This window comes from Strigops habroptila, chromosome 5, assembly GCF_004027225.2.
Source record: "Strigops habroptila isolate Jane chromosome 5, bStrHab1.2.pri, whole genome shotgun sequence".
In the NCBI taxonomy this organism is placed as follows: domain Eukaryota; kingdom Metazoa; phylum Chordata; class Aves; order Psittaciformes; family Psittacidae; genus Strigops; species Strigops habroptila.
The window spans coordinates 51,241,003-51,267,967 of NC_044281.2; positions in this window are offsets into that span (position 1 = coordinate 51,241,003).

Consider the following 26,965-nt stretch of genomic DNA (forward strand, 5'->3'; position numbering starts at 1 on the left):
GTTTTTCACAGTGTTTAACCAAACTTTCAAGCAGGAATTTGGGCCTGTTGCTGCTGCAGATGGGTAATTTCCCTCCTTGTAATTCCTTGAAGACTATTAGCACATGTCCTGACATTTTCTCACCTTCAATCTAACCTGCCACAATTCATATTTATCCTTCTATGATGTATTTTTAGGTCATGTTTTCTAACACATCAGTAATTTTTGCTTCTGCTCCCTAGACTATAGCTAGCCCACATTATATTTGAAGTGAGGTGTTAAAAATTAAACACAGACTTTTCAACAGACTTTGCTGAAATTTAATTTTGATCTTTGCAATTTATTCTCATACAGAAGTCTACACATATGTATGTATGTGCACATATACTTACATATCTAAAGGGTATATTCTAAACAAAAATACAGGAAGACTGACTATAAGGATTAATATACACCTTACAGGCTGTATTCCAGTTTAGGCTGTGGTCTTTATACATTTAAGAAACACAAAGCACTTAAAAGGTCACAATTCTTACGTACACCATCATTGTGATTTGTATGAGAATTCAGATGTTTTCTATCTGAACCTGTATCAGAGTCATATATAGTGCAATACATTTTCCTAACGTGTATACATTTATCTAGCTTTGTCCCTTTAGCAAACCAAAGATGCAGATGCATATTCTCTATCTACAGGCAGATGAGGAAAGCAATGTGTTATCAGACTGGAAAGGTTGATTTTTTATTTTTCAAGGAAGGCTGACTTGTGTTCCCCTCATTTGTGTTCGACAGTCTCCTCACATAAGTACAATTTCTATAAGTTCGTTAGCAGGTTATTAACAACACGGGGGTGGGAACGGGGATTGTAAAAATCTCAGTGAAACACAAGAGGCTTAGCTTCTGGTTGCAAATTTATGTTGAAACTTGCCAACACCCAAAGTCACAGGCCAAAAATTATCCTCATGAGGTTTCAGAGTTCATCTACCTTACACTTAGAATAGTCTCACATGAATTAGCACAATTAAATCAATGCAGATTTAGAAGTAAGGTTTAGAGAATATGTTTGCAAAGTAAAGTAAAATTCCTTAGAACATTCTATTTTAACACTGCATGTATGACACTGCCTCTTCAGGAGCATGTGAACTAACAGTGATTTAAAGGATCATGTTTGCAACAAAATGAACTGATGCTTCATGTACTAAATCTGAAGTTAGCAAGAGCATTCCCTTCAGCTATCAGGTGTTATAATCAACCTCAAACCCACAGTTCAGACATCACCTTCCAGCAAGTAGGAGCCACAGTAATATTAGAAGTTGCTGTAGCAGTCTGATGATGGAGATGAAAAGTCATGCTAAAATTGCAAAAGCGATGCGAAATGCTGTTAGGATGTCTCTTGGCTCATCTTGCCTAGAACTGAGTGCATTTGTTGCAACCCGCTTTGTCAAATGCCAGTGCTACTGGCAGAGCTCAGCAGTTGTTGAACATCCACATACATGGATAGGAACCTTTTTCAGTGGGTTTCCATCAGGACTTTGGTGGGCTTAGGCAGATAAAACAGATATTCAGGTCATTTTCTCAATGGCAGTCAACTATTTAAAATGAAGAGCATGTTATTTTGGCTTAAATATAAGAACCTAGAACCCCTTGATTGGTTGAGGTGCTGCATTATACAAAGTTTGCAGTAAGTGAACTTCCAATAGGCTTTTTTCTAATGATATTTATAAAAATTATCTACAGCAGAATGCTCTGTCCGGATGATACCGGCAAGGCACTTTACTACTTACTGCTCAAAATGAACCCAGGAATGATGGAAGGAAGTCCTAACTTGAGGTCTTTTATTATCCGGCGCCATGAACTTTGATGTTCTTTATTTGAAATTCAACTGTTGTTGTAATTTAAAATTTATAAGTACTAATTGCTGTTGTGATAATTTTAAAGTTGTGGAAAACAGTGACAGTTACAATTAACACATCTTCCTTTTCTGGGAAAGAACAACATTCTACAAGGTCTTTATATCATGCCCCTCAAGGCAGTTTCTGACCAGTCAGTTCCACTAACAAATGTATTGCAAATGGAAACTATTCACTGTAGACAGATTTGGACAGAATTTAATCCTGCATTTTTTCTTTGCCAGGTATCCACCTGAGTAAACAGCACCCAATCAAACCAGAACAAGAAGGTCATACAAGGATAAACAAGATCTCCTCCTCAAAAAGGAAGACATTATAGCTCAAATATAATTACCCTCCTTCCAGACAAAACAATTTACAGACCACTATAAAATCAGCTGGTAATTACTGACAGCTTTCTGAATAAATGGAGATGGCAGCACATGATTTCACCAAATAACAACTGAGGGGTTTAGATAATAAAACAAAAGTCATTAAGCATGCACAGAGAGTAATAAGGGGAAAAAAGGAACTGGCAAAAATACTCAGTGCCATCCTATATGCACAAGTCCAAGGTTTATTTTAGTCTTCTCATTCATGTTCATGAGGAAAAGTGACATAAGCCCTGCTGCCCCCAAGGCCACTGTATAATTGCAATACTAAGTCCTGATACCCTGCTTCTTTACACATCTCTCCAGTCCTGTAAAATACTTATCTTTCAAGAAGTGAGCAATTCCCTGTGCTTCCATGTCTCAGGTTCTTACGTCTGGCAAGTAATCTCGCTCTTCTCTGGCTTACAGTATTTCGTTTTGAAAAGGTGAGAGACCATGAGAGGGGCTTTCCTCCAGTTCCAGAGAGGCTGGCCCTAGGGCAGCTGCAGGCTGTCCAGAAGTGGTTTATGTCTGTATCAGCACTCCTTCTCATGGTCTACCGTGGAGATATTCCCCTTGGATTCATGTAAATTATGCTTGGTAATATCAATCTGAAGTAATAGGAAAAGTGAATGAGAAGGAGAAAGATCCGTGAGTGGTATAAAGTCCCCTGAAGAGACTCATGGAGTTGCCTCCAGATTTTGTTATAACATTGGTAAAACCACACAAATAGTCCCTACTGGGCCAGAGTCCCCTGAAGCTGCCATGCAGTGGGGATGAGTGGACCCCTCTGTCAGTGTCATGCAGGGCACGGGAGCAGACCCTGCTCTCACATGGGGTTATGTGACAGGACACACCTTTAGTACACATGGCTTACAGGGAAGCAATGGACACAGAGAGAGATGGGAGATGCTGAGGACAGCGTTTGGAAATGCACACTTAAGCTGCTTACCACTAGATTCCTCGGATGAGCAGGTTAATAAGCTACAGCTGAGACTCAGGGAGGAGAAGCTGTAGAGCAGCCATGGTGCCGTGCTGGCAAGAGCAACAGGAGCTTCAGCTGAGAGGCAAGAGATAGCAGCTAATGAGGGGATAAAAGACCCCTTAGTTCTCTTGATAAATGAAAGCTTGTCTTTGTCTCTGGCCACTTATTCCAATCACAATGCTGGCTTCAAAATCTCTTCATGTGTCTCTGTTTCTATGGTTACTCTGCAGTTGTGCATACACAGTACTCCTCTCCAAAAAGGTGAAGAGATCCACAATTTTCATCTTGTTGCAGTTGTGGAAACGATATTTGGTGCGTGTTCCTCTTCACAAGAAATACTTTTCCACAGGTGTAGGGCACCTGGCATCTCACAACATTTACACCAAGACAGGCCAAAGGTCTATCCACACTAGCATGAATTTCTGGCAATGGTAAACATCTGATGCCCAGGGAGAAGTGCAGAACATGGCAAGACTGCTGTGGCAAATCCCCAGAGTAATTGTAGTCTCCAGCAAATTGTGTTTCAGGGATCTCCTGGGCCAGGGTCAGTATGCTGAGTGAATTTATGTTCTGTGGATTGATCCACTTGCTTTTTGAGCAAAACTTTCAGCATATCCAGGCTCCTGTGGCAAGCAGTGTGAGTAATCTATTCATTGCATGAAGGACCACCTCCGCCTCCTGGACTTGAATCCTAAAATATCAAAGCTGTTTCTACTGGCTTACTGCCACCAGCCATACGCTTACTAAAATCTGCTGCTCTGGTGCTGATTGGGAATATGGTGTTACTACACCATATTCATCAAATCAGAACAGATTTGAGTTCTGTCAGCATAAGGTCTTTTTATATGTGAATGTCTGAAAACATTTGATCACAGATCTCAAGTTCCACAAAAGGCAACTGAGAACCAGACTTAATAAATGAAATAATCAGAAACAGACCTTAAGAAACGTTTCTTGTTTGCAAGTCTAACAAAGTTCGGAATAGAACGCAGATGCCCACTTTTCTTTATCTGTTTTCAATGTTAAAAATATTTTCCCTCATAGACAGGATCAACTTGGTTCAAATCCCGCGTCAGTTCAGCAGCTTGTGCTTGAACCACCTCAGAATTCATCTTCAGTGCTCAGTTTGCTTTGTTTTGGGGCAGAGCTCCCTAAAAGTCTTTTTTTTTTTTTCCCCACCAAACAAAATAAATTTTGAAAGCCAGAATCCTCTTACAAAATTAATTCCTTCCCCCTGCTCACCCCTACCCAGCCTTGCCGTTCCAATATCTCACAGCTGTGATACTAATAATATCATATTTGGAAATAGGTCTAGTAATGGCTTAGTAAATCAAAGCAAAAGACTTTGGCTGAGAAACCTTTAGCTGCATATTTCAACAATTCATATTTCATTCAAGTCTACAGAATTGCCCTGTCCCTTTGCTGGATGTTTTCTACCACATGTAAACCATCATGCTGAGTTATCATCAGCATACAGTAGTATAGATGCTGGCATAGTTAGAGATGTTCTGGCTGTGTTGGGAACATATGCAACAAGTTGTATTTGCTAAAATGAGTCTGCAACCAGTAAATAGCAAGCAACAGATTTTTGTCTAAAAATATTCTGATCTTACCATGTAGTCAGGTTGACTTTGGGATATGGGAAAGAAACTTAAAAAATGCAAAAAGAGAGGTAAATTTTCTCTATGCTAAAACAGAAGCCTTACATTAAAGCTTTGGGAGAAACAGAAACAGACATGGTCTTTTTTAACATGCACACCTTCAGTGAAAGGGAACTTCGACACTGGTACAAATGTGTGCTCTCAGAATCTCAATTTACACTTCTTTCCCAGATGAGAATAAGCAAACCAGATCCCCCTCCTCTTAGCTGTTAAATGCTTTCTAAATAGAAAATACAAGACCTGTTTCACTCAAAACCTGCAATGCATAAAGCAGCAGTCAGAGCTGAGCTAGCCTGCCCCAAGAGTACTTACTGAAGGACTATTCCATCTCCTGCTGTATCTTTTTTATTATTTTGCAATTATTTTTTGTTTGACATTTGCTACTTTGCAGGAGTCACTTAACAAAGTGAAGCATCACAATGTGCTATTACCTTACATACTTACACTGTATGTTTTAATGGATTTTATTTTGCTTCTGATCACAGTAGTTTTAAGAAAACATGCAAAAGATCAAAGAGGGTCATTAAAATTGTCCCCTTTGCAATGTAATATATTGTTTCTCAGTCTAACGTGTTTCAAATACCAGAGAGATATTTACTGCTCTTCAACCAAATAAATCTTTCACAGCCCAGAAAGTAACTCCCCAGTATAGGGACTAAATAGAAATAGCATATGAAGGGAAGTATCTTTTTCTGTCTTTTAATTTCCTACAGTGTTAGCAGTAACCTAAGAATTTCTGAAGAGGGAACCTATCAGCATGCTACTTGAAGTTTTATTATTCTTTTCATCATTTTAGAGAGAACTTTTTGGCTGCAAGCACTGCCAACGCAAAATTACCTAATGGTAAAGTCAGACTTGGTTCTTTTAAACAGTTGTGTGATAATGAATAATAAAAGAAACCAAAGCTATCAGTACATTATTTTTGAAGAACCTGCTCCCAGGACACTGTAGTATGCTCATATCAAATATTTTCTATTGTGCTGTACTCAAACTATTACAAACCAAGTAAGATATTGTGCAGCTGCAGATATGTCAGTATAAACCCCCACATTTCTGAATTCTAGAAATGAAACACTGATATTCCGAGAATTCATTTTGATGCACTGACAGCTGTTAAAACCATTTCCCTGTTCTATAATGACAGCTTGACTAATGTGGAGTGGTAAAGTTATGGTACATCACAGTGCAAAGGTACCAATGGACTTTCTTCCACTGGTGCAATTTCCTTCCCCTGTAGCATTTATTACCATTCTGTGCAATAGTTAATCTGTTGTGAAAATGAGGGCATGAACAAGTGAACTCCCCACTTGGACACTAGACCCAATTTACAGGATAAAAACCCCACTTTCAATATCTAATGGATCCAAACTCTCTAAAGTTGAAGCTGATTGAGACCATCCCTTGAGGCTGGGGTTTTTGTGGTAAAGATAAACCTGAATCAATTAAAATTTTACCTTCATTCTACAGCATAGTTAACTGCAGTGGTTCAGCAGTTAACAGGTGAGCAGTAATGCTGGAGGACAAGAGCTTTGGAGTATGGGAAAAGGAAGAGTGACAAAAGCCAAGGTAAGAAAACCTTGTGCGTAAATGAAAGCCAGGAGAAGGAGGGATTAATCCAAAAAGGGCCTCTGCTGAGAAGCAACCCCATGCATGATAATTCCCTTTGCTAGTCCAATTACCACATCTTTGATCATACTCTTTCCAGGAATTCCAAACATTTTAAATTAGCTGAATTTTGTAACTTATTTTAATCATTTCTATTACCACATAAATTTTTAAAGATATAAATTTTAAGCCCTTTAATAGTATTCTGAAAATGCTGAGACTGTTTGCATACGTAGAAATGAATCATGACTTGATAGTCAGTGCAAACATGTTAACAAAGATGAGAATATATTGGAAACTCTGGAGAAATCAGTTGGCAGGCCACCAGTTATTGTATAGTATAACTGGGACAAACCACAAGAAACAAACTCAGTAAAGGTTGATGAAGAGCTGGTCTCATTTCTCTGCCTGGATGTTACGGCACAGTTGAATATGCTAAGAAAAATATGCTGAGGAATAGACAAGTTCCCTTGAAGACAGAGATTTTTGATGCATACACAACTAAAGGCAGGACTGCTGGAGAACCTCTCTACCTTATGCAGGTCCGTTAGTTTGGACATGGGAAGAAATGTCCATAAAGAATTGGTAAACTAAGGAACATCTAGGAGGAAAGTTGACAGTTTGGAATATGAACTCAGATGAAACTCAGCACTTGAAAATAATAAATTTCATTCAATAAAGGGAAATAAAGACAAGATTTCAAGAATGTTATCATCTGTGCAACTTTTCAACACATTTAATACTAATAAGGTGGAAAGGCTAATAATAACAGCAATTTAACAATTGAAATGAAATAATTTGTGAATTTTAACTAGTGGGAAGCTTCCATGCTCAGAAGAAAACATGAACAGAGAATACAAGCTGTAGAAATCCAACTGTATCTGAGACGGAAGAAATCTCGCAAGAGAAATGACGTCCGGCAAATCAGACACCTCCAATATGAAAGGATTCGGAAAGAGAACAGACCAGGATAACGACAGCAATAAAAACACATTTTGCAGTCCTGATCAGGTAAGCCTCAGACTAACAGAAAGCAGCTGACAGAAACATAAATAAGAAATAATCAATGGTGTTGTAGGGATAGAGATTTTGTTTCTGCTCATGTGTTTGTTGTTCGGTTTGCAGCAGTGAGCGGTAGCTGGTCATATTCACAAATTGAAGCTTTAGTGGATATCAAAACCACACAAAACATTAACTATTCCCAGTATGAGTTTTTTTTAAGCAGACTATTAGGACTTTAAATCCTCCATGATTTCCCGCACGACATCCTTGTCTCTAAATTGGAGAGACATCAATTTGATAGATGGACCACTCAGTGGATCAAAAACTGGCTCGATGGCCACACGCAAAGAGTTGTGGTAAATGGCTCGATGTCCAGTTGGAAACCTGTAACGAGTGGTGTCCCTCAGGGATCGGTGTTGGGACCTATCCTGTTCAACATCTTTGTCGGCGACATGGACAGTGGGATTGAGCGCGCCCTCAGCAAGTTTGCTGACGACACCAAGCTGTATGATTTGGTTGATACGCTGGAGGGAAGGGATGCCATCCAGAGGGACCTTGACACGCTTGTGACATGGACCGATGCCAACCTTATGAAGTTTAACCAAGCCAAGCGCAAGGTCCTACACCTGGGTCGGGGCAATCCCAGGCACTGCTACAGGTTGGGCAGAGAAGAGATTCAGAGCAGCCCTGCAGAAAAGGACTTGGGGGTGTTGGTTGACAAGAAGCTTAACATGAGCCAGCAGTGTGCGCTTGCAGCCCAGAAAGCCAATCATATCCTGGGCTGCATCAAAAGAAGTGTGACCAGCAGGTCGAAGGAGGTGATCCTGCCCCTCTACTCTGCTCTTGTGAGACCTCACTTGGAGTACTGCGTACAGTTCTGCTGTCCTCAACATAAGAAGGATATGGAGCTGTTGGAGTGAGTCCAGAGGAGGGCCACGAGGATGATAAGAGGGCTGGAGCACCTCCCATATGAAGACAGGCTGAGAGAGTTGGGGCTGTTCAGCCTGGAGAAGAGAAGGCTGCGTGGTGACCTCATAGCAGCCTTCCAGTATCTGAAGGGGGTCTACATGGATGCTGGGGAGGGACTCTTCCTTAGGGACTGTAGTGGTAGGACAAGGGGTAATGGCTTCAAACTTAAACAGGGGAAGTTTAGACTAGATATAAGGAAGAAGTTCTTTACAGTGAGGGTGGTGAAGCACTGGAATGGGTTGCCCAGGGAGGTTGTGGGTGCTCCATCCCTGGCAGTGTTCAAGGCCAGGTTGGACAGAGCCTTGAGCCACGTGGTTTAGGGCAAGGTGTCCCTGCCCATGGCAAGGGAGTTGGAACTAGATGATCTTAAGGTCCTTTCCAACCCTTACGATTCTATGATTCTATGATTCTATGATTAGGACTATATCCAAATATTGAAAGATATTTTCAGATGTGCAAGATAAGTAATAAATAATCCATGTTCACAGTATATGATTATTCGAGCATGAAACTTTCTGCCCATCTTACATGAGCAGAACTCGTGAAATTCAGGTTTAAACTGAAGATCCAAAGACTGGATACCAGTCCAAGCTTTAGAAGTGGAACCAATTTCACCCACAGCACAGGCTGCACCCTCCCCATAGCATATGCAAGGAGCACATTCACATTTCTGGATGATGTTTTTATGATTAATTGAAGAAAAAGAAGGTTCCTGCCCTGATTCCCAGGAATGCTGCCTGAAAAGAAAGATACTGTATGTGTGTTTAAGGTGATTACACTTATTCTTGGAGTGTTTCTTTCAAACACTTGTCGGTATACTTGGAATCAAGTCAGAATTTAAAGTGGTGGCTCAAAAGCTTCACCTACATCCATTATTTATCATAACAGCAACTTGACAGTGAGTTTCTTTTGTAAAGGAAAGCAATTTCCTCTTCGTAGCTGAAGCACAATGGACACCAGTGGGGCTGGCACTAACGCCTGTTGGCACTCCCCGGTGAGAAAGCAATGACAAAATCCACCACTTAACAAAAAAACCCAAAAGAACCAAACCAAATCAAACCAAACCAAACAAAAAAAAACCTAACCAAAAACAATAAACCTGAACCCTTTTAAATGCTCTACTGCAAAATCTTAGTTCTCCCTTCTTTCAAAGTGGGGTTTTCTTTCATGGTCAAAGATTTACAATTAATGATCTATAGGAGAAACACATGTGTATGCCCATGAGATAATGACCCTTTGAATGTGGGTCTGGAAAACTCTTTTAAACTAAGAGATGGTGAAAGAAATACAAGGCACAACAGCTTTATTACTGTTGATAAGTGGGTTGTTTTGGTTTTGTTTCTTTTTTTTTTTTAATGTTGTAAGCATTTAATTTTTAAAATTTATCAAGCCAGTCACCTTCAAGATTTTTACACTTGTGTGCCAGTGCACGCAAGTCTGGCATATCCACTCAGGCGTACCCAGTGTGAAATGGTGTGTGTGTACACAGGGATGGTTGAAAGAAAGTACATATACCCCATGGGTACAGCCTCTGTGCATGTGTGCACCTGCACAATTAACTTCAAATTTAAAAGCAAATCTATGTGAATTCTTGTGTTTTGGTTCCAGTATCATTAGCACTAGTGTACGTCAGGTCTAAATCTGCTGAAGCTTTGAGTCAAACCCAAACACAATAAATGTACACAAGGCTTTGGCATAAATATTAAACAACAACATAGATAAATGCTAAGAGTGTAGGCTAAGAGCTCTTGTAGGATTACAAGGATAATTCTTCATTACCTCAGAAGCTCAGTTCATTAGGTACATGAAAATCTTTGAAAGACACTTCAGAACTGAGTTGGTGTGTGTACATATTCCAGCCCTATAGCATCTGCCCAAAATATATATAAAAATTATCTTCAGAATATATCTATGGAGAGAGCCTGGAAAGAGAGGAAAGACATTTTGAAGGTCTGAGGCTTTATTAAATTTTTTTAAAGTTAGATAATCAGGTTTTAAAGGCAAATTTAATTGCACTTAGAGGCAAATAATTTCAAACTTAATTATAAAGCACTCACTCAGCAACACCTAATCCAGGATTAGATTATTTTAAAATATCTTGTACAGTTTAAAAAAAGAAAAAAAGAATCTCCATTTTTCATCGTGGTACACATAACAGAGCCAAGCCTGGAGAGGAAGCCCTGTCTCATACCGGTACTATGAACAGCAAAGCACAACTGACCTACTTGTGCCATTTCCAGTAATGAAGTAGTACATCTGCCCTTCAAATGGTGCACAGTAATGAACAGTAAATCAGAAGCAGAGGCATGTCTATGTCAAAGGAGTCAGTCCTCAGAAATACTCATTATATCCCTGAATTCATTTACCTTTTAAGGGGATAGCAATAAGGGTAATTGCTGGGTGCTCCAGGCCTGACAGCAGACAAGGATGCAGGTGCAGAGCAGGCAAAGGCAGGCAACAGCATCCACCCGCCATGGGGTCGGGAGTAGGCAGGGACTTCAGTGCCTGCCTGGTCTCCTGACTGCACCCGAACAGGACATCCTGGACCATCCTCAGCCTGGGGCTCAGATTTTCAGTTGCTGCCAAGAGCTTTTGCAGAAGCTGCAGCTGGACATTCAACCCCATACTTGTGGGGATCCAGCCCCATACTTCTGAGCATGTCAAATGCACACACTGACTGGCCAGGAGCAGGTACATTGGCAGCATTCATACCTCCTGCCAGGAACAGGTTTTCCAACCTTGGTTGTATAGTTCATTATATCTCAAATTACAGTAGGATGACTGTGAAGATGCCAGCTCCCCATACCAGTGAAGAACTGCAGGCACAGAGGGGTGGTGCTCCTTGAAATGCAATACCCTTAATAAGTACACTGTATAATAAAATCAAAGTGGATATTGTCATTTATTATTTACATTACATTACTCCTTCAGACACCCGCCAAGATCCACTGTCTTTACTCAGTGCAAGCACCTTGCACCTACAGACCTTGTAATTTAAGCAGGTCATGAGAGCTGTAAGAACTTTCCCACAAAAATAATTTACTACCTTGAAAACTGTTTTAACATCACTGAAATTTTGGATGAATTCAAGTCAAATCTGTCAGAGCTGTTTCAATATATGGCTTGAAAAAGACTTATTTCAGTTTGAAAATTGAATTTAAATTGAATTGCAGTAATAGGCTTTAAAATTTCTTAAATAGCAATGTCTTATATCTTTCTGATTAAGGAATTCAGCTCAGCTGATATTAATATAGGTATTCTATAGGTTTAGGGGTTTTAATATGGAAAAAAATATTTTTAAGAAATAGATTTAATATTGTGGCAGGGAAAAAAACGACAGTGTAGAACTGCTACCCCTCTGCCTCTATTAAACTGTATATGTTGCTGAAGGAAAAAAAAAGTAAAGTATTGGATTTTATTTTTTTTTGAGATTTATTTTCTTGCTTGAAGGTTGCCCACAAAACTCTGAACCTGCTTGCATTTTTATATGAAAGTACCTTGAAGACCAGGAGCATTGCTATTAATCTATCGATTACCAGAGCACTTTGAGGCAAACCCAGGTGTCCTGGAAAGACAAATAGCCACAATCTCAAGAGTTTCTTCTTTGGTGAAGAGACTGAATAAATCTTTTCGACTTGAGATTATGTTTCTTTTATCCCTCTAATAACTTTGGAAAAATCAGAATGGAAGCCGGGGAAAAAACAGAGGCAAATACATAATTTAAGGTACTTCGGTATATTGACTAATTGCCTAAACTGAGAGGTTATTTGAATTCACTAGGAAAGAAAACATTTGAAAACAATGGCTATTAAAGAAAAGATGAGTACAGCAGAGAAGTGATCCTAAATCTTAGGTGAAGCCTGGAAAAAGCCTCTGAATAGAGCAGACCGTGTTTCCTAAGTCAGGCTACACTAGATGACTTTGCCTCAGTCTTCACTAGGAAATGCTCTGACCACACCACCCAAGTCCTGGAAAGCAGATGCAGGGACTGTGAGAATGAAGACCTTAGGCCCACTGTAGGAGAGGATCAGGCTCAAGACCATCTTAAGAACCTGAACTTGCACAACTCCATGGGACCTGATGAAATCCATCCACGGGTCCTGAAGGAGCTGGCGAATGAAGTTGCTAAGCCACTGTCCATCATATTTGAAAAATCATGGCAGTCAGGTGAAGTTCCTGATGACTGGAAGAAGACTAATATAACCCCCATTTTGAAGAAGAGGAAGGTGGAAGACCCGGGCAACTACAGACCAGTCAGCCTCACCCCTGTGCCTGGCAAAATCTTGGAGCAGATTCTCCTGGAAAGCATGCTAAGGCACATGAAAAACAACGAGGTGGTTGGTGACAGCCAACATGGTTTCACTAAGGGGAAATCCTGCCTGACCAATTTGGTGGCCTTCCATGATGGGGCTAGGGAACTGATGGACAGGGGCAGAGCAGTCGATATCATCTACCTGGACTTTTGCAAAGCATTCGACACTGTCCCGCACAACATCCTTGTCTCCAAGTTGGAGAGACATCAATTTGATAGATAGACCACTCAGTGGATAAAGAACTGGCTGGATGGTCGCAAGCAAAGAGTTGTGGTAAACGGCTTGATGTTCAGTTGGAAAACACTAACGAGTGGTGTCCCTCAGGGATCGGTGTTGGGACCTATCCTGTTCAACATCTTTGCCGGCGACATGGACAGTGGGATTGAGCGCGCCCTCAGCAAGTTTGCCGACGACATCAAGCTGTATGATTTGGTTGATACGCTGGAGGGAAGGGATGCCATCCAGAGGGACCTTGACACGCTTGTGACGTGGACTGATGCCAACCTTATGAAGTTTAACCAAGCCAAGCGCAAGGTCCTACACCTGGGTCGGGGCAATCCCAGGCACTGCTACAGGTTGGGCAGAGAAGAGATTCAGAGCAGCTCTGCAGAGAAGGACTTGGGGGTGTTGGTTGACGAGAAGCTGAACATGAGCCAGCAGAGTGCGCTTGCAGCCCAGAAAGCCAACCGCATCCTGGGCTGCATCAAAAGAAGCGTGACCAGCAGGTCGAAGGAGGTGATCCTGCCCCTCTACTCTGCTCTCATGAGACCTCACTTGGAGTATTGTGTGCAGTTCTGCTGTCCTCAACATAAAAAGGACATGGAGCTGTTGGAGCAAGTCCAGAAGAGGGCCACGAGGATGATAAGAGGGCTCGAGCACCTCCTGTATGAAGACAGGCTGAGAGAGTTGGGGCTGTTCAGCCTGGAGAAGAGAAGGCTGCGTGGAGACCTCATAGCAGACTTCCAGTATCTGAAGGGGGCCTATAAGGATGCTGGGGAGGGACTTTTCCTTAGGGACTGTAGTGGTAGGACAAGGGGTAATGGCTTCAAACTTAAACAGGGGAAGTTTAGACTAGATATAAGGAAGAAGTTCTTTACAGTGAGGGTGGTGAAGCACTGGAATGGGTTGCCCAAGGAAGTTGTGAATGCTCCATCCCTGGTGGTGTTCAAGGCCAGGTTGGACAGAGCCTTGGATGACGTGGTTTAGTGCGAGGTGCCCCTGCCCACAGCAGGGAGGTTGGAACTAGATGATCTTAAGGTCCTTTCCAACCCTAACTATTCTATGGTTCTATGATTCTAAAAGTGTAAGAGATTGTGCAAAACTTAAGAAATAAGATAGCATCTTTGCTTTCCTCCTTCATTTGTTATTAAAGAATATATTGCTTTTCACAAACAATAAGACAGGGAAACTACAAACGAAAACAAGAGAAAGCTAATAAGAAAGTGTAAAAGGGAAGCAAAATTAGAAAGTTTTGTTGTGTGCATAAAGCAAAGTTTTAACTGAGGGATACATGAACTTTACCCTTCCTCCGAAAAGTGTAAATATCCCTCAGACCAGTAGTTTCACCTATTTTTATGGTCCATTCATATATATAAGTGTTTGCCTGGTTGCTTGTAAAAGAAGTATTTTCTAAGTAGGACACTGTCTGTCTGGTTTTTAAAGACTTGATTTAGAAAGTCTCTACACCAACCAAAGTGCTACCAGTAATAAATACCTCATAAAATGCCTGCAAAAATGTACTTACATGAGAAAGTATGGAGCTGTTAAAGTAGTCTATGATGCCATTACTACTTACATAGGGCCAAAACTCATGCTACTAGTGAGAATTTATGTCAGGAGACACATACAGGCATTAAAACATATAGGGAAAGCTAAGGGCTCTCACCTAGTCCACAGCTGCCACGAATAATGAAACTGAAAACTAAAATGATAGAGAGAAAGAAACAGGGAGGAATATCTGCAGGTTCTCTACAAAAGTTCTGTTTTAGGAAAAATGCACCTCACTAGTTTCAGGAGAGATTTAAAAGAATTAATTCCTTTGGCCAGTCTACACAGGAAGTTTAGGCAATGCAATGTTTCCTTCTGGCTTTGGAGTCTCTGAAAAATGTCTATTCAGTTAGGCAGGTTTTGGGTCAAATCCCAGGAGGACGGTGGTGTCTTTTTAGCTCATTTGTTATAATACTTTGGAAGAAGTGAATTGTAGCTTTTTGCAGAGAAACTCCTAACAAGACAATTGTGGAAGTATAATTTTTGGCATGACATTAATTTTTGAAGGTCAGGCTGTATGGATTCATTAGACATGTTCAGACTTCTGAGACATTTCTTTTTTCAAACTTCTGCAGAGGTTTTCAAGTGGAAAAGGCACTTTCTGAGATTCAGCAGACCCTCTGGCTACAAAGTTCCCCTGATCCTCTCTGAAAACTTAAGCAGTTAGAAACTGTTTTGCTTCATTTAAGAGCCATAAACATTGCTTCCTCTACTACTTCTTTCTGGTTATCCCAGAAAAATAAGAAACAAAGCCTTTAGTCAACTGAATATGTGAATCTCAGCTGATACTCTGAATAGCAAATGGCAGAAAAAGAATAGTACAGGAAAGAGTAGTGTTCCCTAGATATAGCTCTAACAATGAATGAGATCAGATACTTTCTGCTCATTAGCAATGAAAAGACAGCTGCAGAACAGTGTAAAACCTATTAAATAAAATCTTCGCTGGAACGGTGAAGGAAAGATTAGATGATCTTGGTTTAAGGACTTTATACTGTGATAATTTTTCAGTCTTCAAATTGAAGAGTACAATCCTGGCTGCTTCATTCATGTGATCAGACACCCAGTCCCAAATCCAGTAATAAAAATTACCCGCTTCAATGGGATTATTTGTATAAATGAGGGTTTGCAGAGCAAAAGCTTAAGTAGCCCACCTACATGGGGTTAGCTGGGAGTCTTCAGTGAAATATTCAGAGAGAGACGTTTTACTGTGTTGAGCTGTGTAATTTTATTTAAGATGATGGGTCAGACTCTCAGCTGATGTAATTTGAAACAAGCTTCTTGATTTTAGATATTCTCTAAGGTTTTCCCTATAACTATCTTCCTGTAGTACCAGCTGCATATTAACACTGTACTATCTTTTTAGATAGGTTTAATAAGCAGCTACCTCTTCTCAGTGTTCTTGCTATGAAACAAAACAGAAATACAATCTACAATAATCCCAAGGTCAACATGTACTGCAAAGAATAATGACTATTTCAGTAGAGAATGGAAAGGATGTAAATATTTTAATAATCTACTGCTTAAATAAAAAGAAACCTTCTGTGCATTAAAAATACATTTATTGATCCTATGCAGGATTCAACGGAAGATGACTTCCAGCAAAAGAAAACTTAAAGGGACTTGTCTGTTGCCAAAAAGAATAGGTATATAGGAACTGCCTTTGCTAAATATAGCAGAAATCACAAAACATACTTAAGAAAAGGGTTTGGATCCCTCTTTTTCTATTAAATGTTTTGCTCACATTACAATTTATGCATTTGCAGTGCAACAAGGAAATTTCAAGAGTAAGACGAGAAGAAAAAAGATGCATCACTTAAGACATCCTAGTTAATTTATGCAGATGGAACTGTTAAACAAATAAATTTAAAACACCACCCACTGTTTGATCTTGACAGAAATGGAAATCATCTTCTTTACTCTCAGTCTACTCTTCTTTTCTCTCCTTCCCTGAGTGAATATGCATCAGAAATCACCACTGGCAGAACAACCTCTGAAAAGGTTTCAAATTCCAAAAAAAAAGAACCTGGGTTTATTTATGTTAATATAGAGTCTGGAATGAATTCACCTTAAAACCTTCCCCTATCCTCATATAAGCCCTATAACATACAACTGTGTCATTCCTCCGTACATCACATTTGCACCATTTTTGTAATCTGTTTTTATCTTTGCAGTTCTAGGTTTCAAGTTGTAACTTTCACAAGAAACAAAGGAACAACTCATTTTTTAGGAAAAATGAAGAACTCTACTGTCCTTGGTTCAGCTACAGCAGTCATTTTTTCTCTTTCTTAGTAGGTGGTGCAGTACTGTGTTTTTGACTTTCAGCCTGGGAACAACGCTGATAACACTGATGGTTTTAGTTGTTGCTAAGTAATGTTTACTCCGACCAAGGACTTTCTCAGTCTCATGCTCTGCCAGGGAGGAGGGGAAGCCGGGAAGAAGCAGAGACAGGACACCTGACTCAAACTAGCCAAAGGGGTATTCCATACCACAGCACGTCATGCCCACTATATAAACTGAGGAGAGTTACCTGGAAGGTCCAGATTGCTGCTTGGGCCAGGCTGGGTATTGGTTAGTGGGTGGTGAGCAATTGTATTCTCCGTTGAAACACTTTTTCGTGTGTATGGACAATCCAGACTCCAGACTTCAATCACAAAGTGTGGATAGGAGGTTATGAGCTCTAATTTTTGCTTTGTGTGCTTCTAACAGAAAAGCCTTCTGGTGCTTTTAAAGGCCAAATCAGTACATCTCCAGTATTTATGTCCCCTGCCTTTCTTGTCCTAGCATATCTGTATGCCAACTCCAAATAACCCATAAAAACAGTTGGCTTCTGTTTGTGGACACCATCAGACTGGGACGCTGTAGATACAGGTGAACACAGGCCACAGAGTTGAGACCTGGTGACTGATGCATGAAGAGCTGAAAAAAGGTCTTGACATGTAACCGTGGAAACTAGGCTGGGCTCTGGTTCTTAAGAAGCACCTCATTTAATCTGCCCAAGAATTCTCACTAACAGGAATCAGGCTCTTTAAAGCCTAATGCATGGATCAATATACTCGAATCAATAGACCTGTGCAAGAGATGCTACTAATGTACACCCAGAACTGTCAAAACATGGTATACATGAACTTGCTAATAACATCTGCCCTCAATTTGTTTTGTGTTGTGGAGCACTGGAAATATTGGGAAGAATGGGCTAGCAGATGAGTACCAGGCACAGCTACTAGAAGTGGTTGTTAGTACAAGTTAGCAGCATGACAGAGACTCACAGGTTCAAATTGCTCATTCCAAAACTTTTTCATCATATCAATACCACAAATCCAAGTGTTATGAAATTTTTAACTGGGAAATTACAGACAGGTTTACATTCCATATTATATCCTATGTAATGGAATACTCCTAGACCAACCGAGGCCAAATTTGACCTGAAGATCTAGCAGCAACCAATTTCTTCCACAGATAGAGCTTGTAGGACCCACTGTACTAGTTTTTCTTACATGTCTGTACTGAAAAGTAATCTATATTCATTTTGGCTATCAAAAGAGATTACTCACCACCACAACATGACAGATTTCAGTGATATTTTGTGATGACCTTTAGTTTTAAAACTGAATTTTATTTCTTGTAGCTCATTACATTAATCCACTAATACATTCCTTTAATTTTATGTGTGAGTATATCAGAGAAAGAAACAAACCAAAGTTTTAAAAATAGAAAAAGAGATAAAATAATAACAAATATTATTTAGGTAGTTAAATTCCAAAAAAAGGACTACCATGTATTTCTAACCCTGCTCATCCTTTATATCTTTGAACTTGTATACTAAATAAAAGTGATGTAGAAACCCCACAATAATTGCTGAAGTTACTAATTAAAATTCAGAAGTGTGGGAAAGAGAAGTGTGGAAAACATTTCTGAAATCTAAAGGCAAGATAAAGTTATATAAAGAAAGAAGTTTATAGATCAATCCCACAGCTAAAAGACTGGTACAAATTAGCATTCTTGTGTCCAGTATCTGAAACACTTGAACTCATCTTTTAGCAACCAAAGCTGAAAATATGGAACAGGTACTTTTCAGCAGGACAAGTGTTTTGCATAAAATGAAATATTCATAAAACAACATGGCTATAAAAATAGGTAATTTATCACTTCAATCATAAACACCAGGGGCCCAGAGATGTATCCATATCACAGGGAGAATAAAGCACATTCTAGTACACAGCTGTCCCCCAGGATATATTGATGTGTCCTGCAAAGACCTTCTGATATGCAAGTCCTGTGCTGTCTGCCTGCTGGATGACCCTAGCAAGCAGTTAGAAAAATACAGTGGAGAAAGTGGAAGAAAAACTATTTTATTAAATATAATGCTCTTCAAAAGCTCTCTCCTATTCTCTCAAAACTTTTCATAAGTTTACTTCAGCACTGTGCAAGTGCACTTAGCAAGTGCACATTCATGTAAATGGGGGAATTGATTTGTGGGTTTGCCCACTGAAGTGTTACAATGCTGTAGAAGTCTCCTATATAAGAAGTGAATTGGATGAGGCAAGATGCCAGAGAAAGACCAAGGAGATTTCACATGTTTCCCAGTGCAGCTCAGCTCTGACAAGGGCCTTGCTGGAAGATTAAGATTTGGCTATTCCTAACTGATTGGCAGTTTTATGAAATGTACAAATGTAGGAACTCAGCTGGAACCACCATACATTTTACTAGTTATCAAAATTGGGATTTAAGATCAGGTCTTAAACGGGGGTGGGAAGGGTGCAGAGCAGCCAGTGCAGTAATCCACTGACAGCAAAACCTTGAAAAAAGGTTTGAAATAAAGTTTTCTTTATGAATCTTACATTATTTTTCCACCACATTTCTTTCCTCTTAAACTAATGCCAATGCACTAGAGAAGTGTTTGTGAAATAATTTACATGTGTTTACAGAAATAATGGTTTCATATATTTAAACTGAAATACAGAAAATAATACCCTTGTTTTCCTTGGCTGAGAGTGAGAGAGGGACGAATATGGCACTCAGTAAGGTAAAATGAAGTATTTAAAACCTTTCATATTAAGTGAATTGTCACACCTAAGTTCTTCAGCTCAAATGTAAAATATTTGCAAAACATAAGAATCTATTTTAAACTTGCCAGGTTTATGAATTTTACGACATAGTCTGGAAGGGTAAGAAGTAGTAGGGGGAAAAAAGGTTACAAAGTTAACAGATTAAAATATGACTGATATAAATTATAATTGTGGTAAGTAGGCATACAGAAAACTGTAAATGTAAAATTAAATTATTATTTTCCAAAAAAAAAAGAACTACAGGGCCTGTGGAAAATATGTGGGAAACAAAAAATTTAGGCATGCTAAGCCAGTAATACCATAATATTTCCTTTGCTTTGTATGCTATTTTGGGTTTATAACTAATGGCTTTTCAAATGTTTTCTTAACATATTTCCTTCAACTGGTAAATGATGGAAATAAGATTCACTAGTGTTTCAAAGAAGAGCTCTAAATATAACTTTATATGGAGACTTCAAACACTCCCCTGAAGTATTACACCTAAATATGTGCTCATGGCTTAACCCTCAATAAGCTGATATAAAAAACCTGTGGGAAAGAAGGAATCATATCCCAGGTCTCCAGAATCAAAGATCATTACAAGTGCTTCTCCCGGCCAAGGTCCTGCACCTGAGAAGGATGAGAATTTTGGTTCCTCTGTACTATTTCAGAGTTGAGATCAGCATGACAGTTGGGAGGGCAGAACGATGTTTAAAATTGCAGCCCAGAACGCCAATCGTATACTGGGTTGCATCAAAAGGAGCATGACCAGCAGGTCAAAGGAGGTGATCCTGCCCCTCTACTCTGCTCTCGTCAGACCCCACTTAGAATACTGTATACACTTCTTATGTCCTCAACATAAGAAGGACATGGAACTGTTGGAGCAAGTCCAGAGGAGGGCCACAAGGATAAGAGGGCTTGAGCCCCTCCCATATGAAGACAGGCTGAGAAAGTTGGGGCTGTTCAGCCTGGAGAAGAGAAAGTTGCATGGAGACCTCATAGCAGCCTTCCAATGTCTGAAAGGGGCCTACAAGGATGCCGAAGAGGAACTCTTCATCAGGGACTGTAGTGATAGGACAAGGGGTAACGGGTTCAAACTTAAACAAGGGAAGTTCAGGTTGGATATAAGGAAGAAGTTCTTTACTGTGAGGGTGGTGAGGCACTGGAACAGGTTGCCCAGAGAAGTGGCAAATTCTCCACCACTTGCAGTGTTCAAGGCCAGGTTGGATAGAGCCTTGGGTGATACGTCTCTGACCATGGCAGGGGGGTTGGAACTAGGTGATCTTAGTGTCCTTTCTAACCCTGAACATTTCCAACCCTAAACATTTTATGATTCTATGATTCTATAATTGACTTTTCCTAAAATACTGATTTCTGCTGAAAAACTATCCTAAGTTTAAAGTTAGGAAAATGCCAAATGTTTTACTGATTTATATTCAGCGAATATTGCCTATGACAGTATCTGTGAAATAAGATACTTTTTTTTTTTTTTGATACCCACTATCTACAGGTCATTTGGGGTTTTTCTGAACAAAGGTTCCCTAGTATAATAGAGAATAACTAATGAAAATATTTTTTTAAATTAATAAACTTGTTCATGTTGGTAAACTTAACATAAGTACTGCGTTATTTTCCTTCAATTTAACATGAAAACCACTATCAATAAAAAAGGACAGAAAACATGAATTAAAAAAAAATATGTTCCAAATGTCAACCTTTCAACACAAACTTATTATTTTAATGCTATAACATGGTTACTAGAAGAAAACTACCTCAGTCTCCAGTATATCTGGGGAAAAAAAAAAACAACAACCAAAACAAACTACCAAGAAGTACAATTTTCAACTGGGAAAAAACCTATAATGTAATAGGGCCTATATGTTTGTCACTTTTTACAATGCCTGCAGAATAACATTTTGCCACTTGTGCTTCTCTTACTGTCCTGCAAGAATGTGAATCAACTGTGAGAGTTTGTTATATGGGAAGAAAGAAAAGAGATCTGTGTTGAGCACATCTAATGGTATCAAATCCAGCCCAGTATAAATTTGTGTCTCAGCTGCTGCCACGATGAATTATGGGCCAGATCCTTAGTCACGCCGATGTGCATTTTCTACAAATCCATGGAGTTATGTTGATTTTCTCCTACTGCAGATCTATCCCAAATACATCTGACTGATTTACTTTTATCGATGTGTGTCATCCTAGGCTTAGAAATGTTTCTGGGTGTGAGGAACGTCATTTCAAACATAACGACAGGAGTTACTGTCCCTTAGGAAAAGAAACTTCTCAGGGCACACACATGTGGTTATCACTACTATTTAGTAACTATTCTCTTCCCTTTAACCTAGATGCTTACAGTTTCCTTGTACAGGGGAAAAGGTTCATTTTCTATAGAAAGGACAGAAAAAGGGTAAGGATAGAAGGATCTGTAACAATCTGGTTCTTGTTTTCTATTTTACTTGGTGACAACTAACAATACAGATGCCATTCTCATCAAGAATTTCAGAGCATTAAAGGTACTTAAGTATAAAGGAAAATTAGTAGTTAAGTCAACTCATTAGACAATAAATAAACACTAAGCTCCTCAGTTTCCAGGCGTATACTATTCCACTGTCATACTTGGTATTATAATCAGTAACTTATTAAGTACACATAGCTTTCATCAGCATAAAGTGGCATAAACTTCATTGTCTAAATATTCATTCAATGAAACACTTGCTAATGTTACTGAATCAATGTCGATGAGTTTTAAAGATTTCCTTTGAACAACTGTAAGCTCAAAGGATTTCTGAAATGCTATATCCTTCTCTCTATTGTGTGCAAACAAAACCAGAGTAGTACATAAATACACCAGACCTAACTTCAGAAATAAAACTACTAAAGGAGTCCATCATACCCTCGAAGATTCCTGTTTAAAATGGTCTTTTTCAGTTTAAAAGGCCTACAGCTTTACTAATATTGTGCATAATTTGTCAGGTATTGACCACTGTGGTAGAAGACACAAAATATTGCACAAACAGTGCCTCCTGAAGAGCATAGAGACAGAAGTCACAGAGAAGACTAGGAAAATTAATGCCTCAAAATTATTTTACACACCTTTTTCTTGACCTTATTAATTTAATACATTACAACAATAGATGTATTGATTATGGCTTTTTGTCGGCTTCAGTAAGACTCTCAGGAGACGAAATGGTTGTGTTTCCTGATACCTCTGCAGCAGAAGCCCACCAGGGAAACCTGTTGACACTGAAGACAGTGCCAAAACACTGATGAACTTCAAAGAGACTAAGGTTTCAGTGTAGCTTTGAAGCTTTACAAGTGTCTCCGGAGAAAATGTTGCCTATCATAAGCCAGAGTCAGGACTTGCTACTATAAAGCTTGCATTTTATCATTCACAACTAAAATATCCTCCTTCTGTCCATCTCAAGGTTTGATCAGTGTTGACACTATTAAAATCACCACATTATACAAGGGCAACACACTTGTACCCACCTACCCCAGTATATCCAGTGCCCTCCTCCTCCACAGTCTGCTCTGCCTCATGCATTGCTAAAATTCATCTAATTATGGTAAAAAGCCTCCATCTGCTTACTCTGCTTATCTAAGAGAGAGAGCAAAACATGGATTGAATTTAAGTGAATCAAAATTAATCTAACACAGCCATAGTGATTGGAGCGATGGTAGGTTGCCCAGCTACTGCTTTCTACAGTTTCCAACTGGAAGTGGGCAAATACCCTACTAAGTTTGTGTTCTGTTTTTAAGAGTATTTCTAAAATGAAGGTCACTGCTAAGTATAAATGGGAAAGGAGTTTCAAAAGCGCTCAACACTGAAATAAATTCTGATCCTGTTCAGTGTTCTGGAAATGCTATCATTGATTTAAACAAGACTAGTGCAAAATATCTTGGAAAATCTGATGCAAAGACGTTTGTGTTGAAGAAACTTGACTGGTTGTTTGCCTTTTCTCTTTTTTTTTTTTCCCACTACCATGCTCCCCCTCTTGTATTCCTTCTTCAACAAGACTTTTAAAAAAATCAAAGGTTACAAAACCTCCCTCAAACATATCTTGAGGGCATCAGCAGTGAGAAAAGCATTTTTGTATCAGCAATGTTATTTTTATAAGGTTCAACTTAAAAGCTACAAGATATTACAGATGCATAACTGGAAGAATCAGCAGGGAAAGCCCATGGAGATCTGTCATTCAAATTAAGAACATTTTATTTTGACCGAAGCATGATATGCAACTGTTATCTAATCTTTATCAGCAGCTTTATCAACAAATGAACATCAAGCAGCTGAAGACTGTATCTAGTAATTGCTTTTCAACAAATAATGCCTTTTGTGGGAGCATAAACAACAGTTCTCCCCTCAGGGTTTGTTACTAGTTCTCCTATATCTGGGTAAAGTGACCCACATTGGGACAGTCCTGCTGAGACCAAAGGGAAAATTAGCCATAAATAATTTTCAGTTTTACCAGCCGGCTTCAGATGTATCTATAGCAAGTAGAGCAGCACCCTGCATGCTAAATGACGCCATGCTATTTGTGCTTCTCATGTGGAAAAGCATTGGCTCTATACAAGTATTCAGAATCTAAATGAAGGTGAAGAAATCTATTTAAAATACCCACTTTCATGTTCCCCTTTCTCTTTCAGGAATCTGTGACGTACTAGGAGAGTATCCTATCTTTGCTGCATCTGGACAACAGTGGCAGTAATTCTTCCTCTGAAGACTTACAGGGCTTTACGCTGGAACTGCAGTCTCGCTGAAGTAAGGTGAAAAATGCCTCTTCCTGCCAGATGGTAGAATAGAAGTATTTGATTCACTGAGATCAACCTTTGGTGCAGCAATACATTAGTTTTGATAAAAAACATACTTAGATCAGAGTAGTCCTTGTCCCAGAAAAATAACAGTATATTAGGCTCAGCAGCTTTATAAAAAAGAAAGATATTTTCTGTTCAGTTAACCAGTATATTTTAGCAATTGCATGTCCATTTAAATTCATTTTACATTTGAAATAAATAGTTTTTCATATTTTTCCCTTCTAAGAAACGAGCTGCAGTATGAACATTTCTCTTGATATAATTTCCCTTTCTTTCATTATCTTTCTCTGTATAGTACTATTTTCTTGAGAATTTCAGAAGCTTTTATGTTAAATAAGACTTTAAAAACCCCAAGCTACTGTTTATTCAAAAAGCAGGAAAAGGAGAAACCTACAAGGAAGTTTGATATCTCCTTCATCTTTAAAGGAAGATAGAGGGGGACTTCGCCTGAAGAGTGCCCTCCCCTAAGAGGCCTGTGCAGATTACAAGTTACATTTGAGGTATATGCTAAGTACAGAGGCAAGATGAAGCAGACTTGGTCAATAAAAATAAAAAGGAAAAAGCAAAGATATTTCTGTCATTCGAATATTTACTTCATGAAAGTCATTGATTTGGGAGTCCCATGAAAGAGGAATTAAAAATATAAACCTTTGACTTGTGCCCCATTTTCTGCAAATTGCTATTTGCTTCACCTTTTTGAAAAGTTAAACACCTTTCAAAGTTAAATCTATTTTTCTGAATACCTAGAAACATCCATTTTCCAACACATTTCAGTATCTTGCCGTTGAAGATACATGTAAAACAGCAGGTTATGTAAAACAGAAAAGGGAAAAATGGGAAACAAGCATGCTTTGGAGAACAAAACAAATAACTGATCAGTTAAAAGACTGCATCACATTATTGAAAGATTGCTAAGCATATTTAGCAGTAGTGATAATGTAGGAAGAACGTATGAAATTATTAATTTAAGTTATATAAACTCATTTTCTCTAATTTATACCTAAACCTGAGCATAAGCAGACTCTGAGACCGCACTTACTGGAAGCCATACTGTATATTCCATGTATTAGAAAGAAGTCAACTGCTTTCATTGCTTCTGTAAAGTCTTATCTCCACTCATTACCTGTGAGCTCCTTCTCCATTTTTGCTTTAACTTTCCATCTTTTGCTGTTGTCACCTTCATCCTTTCTCTCCTCCTTTTGTCCTTACAAATCAGATACAGCAAACAAACAATCAAAACAAAAAGATTAAAAAATAGAAGAAAAAAAAAAAGTGGGAGACAGCTCAGATAAATAACACATAAAGAAATCATGGAACAGAAAGCTTCAGACAGCTGTGTTTGCATGCTGTCCCCCTTTTCCTATGCTTTGTTTCTCCTGTTTAAGTTATAAATTCTTCAGAGTTTAGTAAGTTTTAATCTCTCAACTTATGTTAACAATAACTTTCACCTCCTACTAATGCCCATAGAAATTTAGAGAGGTAGCAAGTAGTGTGTTAATAACAGCTAGTAACAAGGAAAGTTGTATATAAGAATATTAGAAGCATTTTTATTAGAAGTTTTGGAGGAAAGCAAGCTATATATGTTCTGTACTTAGCCAAGAATTTCTGCTAGATATTTTCATGGGGTTTTTTTGCACTAAGAAGTACAAAACAGCACTTAAGAAGGCAATCTTATCCACTGCAGCATCCAGGAAATAGAAAGCATCAGATGGGTAATGCACCTGCACCAATATGTTATTGATTCAGAAGAAGCTACTACGTTTAGGAAGTGTTATATTCATTACTTCCTTAAAAAAACTGGGTTTTGGAGACATTTACTATTCAAATCCTATGTTTTATGAATAGCTAAAACACAGGTCATATTGAGGCTTTCAGCATAAATAGATGCAATTAGAAAAAAAGTAGGGAGAAGTAACTAGAAAGCCGTTACAAATAAACAAAACTTGGTCAGTGTTTGAACGGTTGTGGCTGTATTTGTTATGATAACTGAAGAAAAACTTGCAGTTTGCAAATGACAGTAATTTAGGAAATAATGGCAAACAGTAAGGAACAATACAGCCAAAGGTAGTTTTAAATTTAAGAATGGGACAGAATACACAGTGGAAGCTACTGAAAATAGAAAAATGCTTTTCTAAGCAAAACAGAATTTTTGTGATTATTTTCTAAGTGAATACAACATATGTTAAGATTAGGTAAAGCCAAGTCAATTCTGAGAAACCTCATGGTCTTAAATGAAATATGTAGCTGAAATAAAACCAGATTTTTCTTCTATATCACAACAGTACTGCTTCATTATTTCATTTGAGGTTTTTACTATAATGATTGGTAATATGTTTAAGAGACGTACTTTCAAAAAATTGTGTGAATTAATTGTGAAGAAAAACCCCCAATGAAAGTGTTATACTCTCTTGAAAGAAGAGATTTTGCAATCCATAAACTAAAACCTATTATGATGTCCTGAATACATACCCAAATTTAATAATAACATTGTGCAAAATGTTGGTTCCTAAGATCATTGACCAAACAGAGAAATGTGGAATCATCAGTGGAAAAGACAGGGC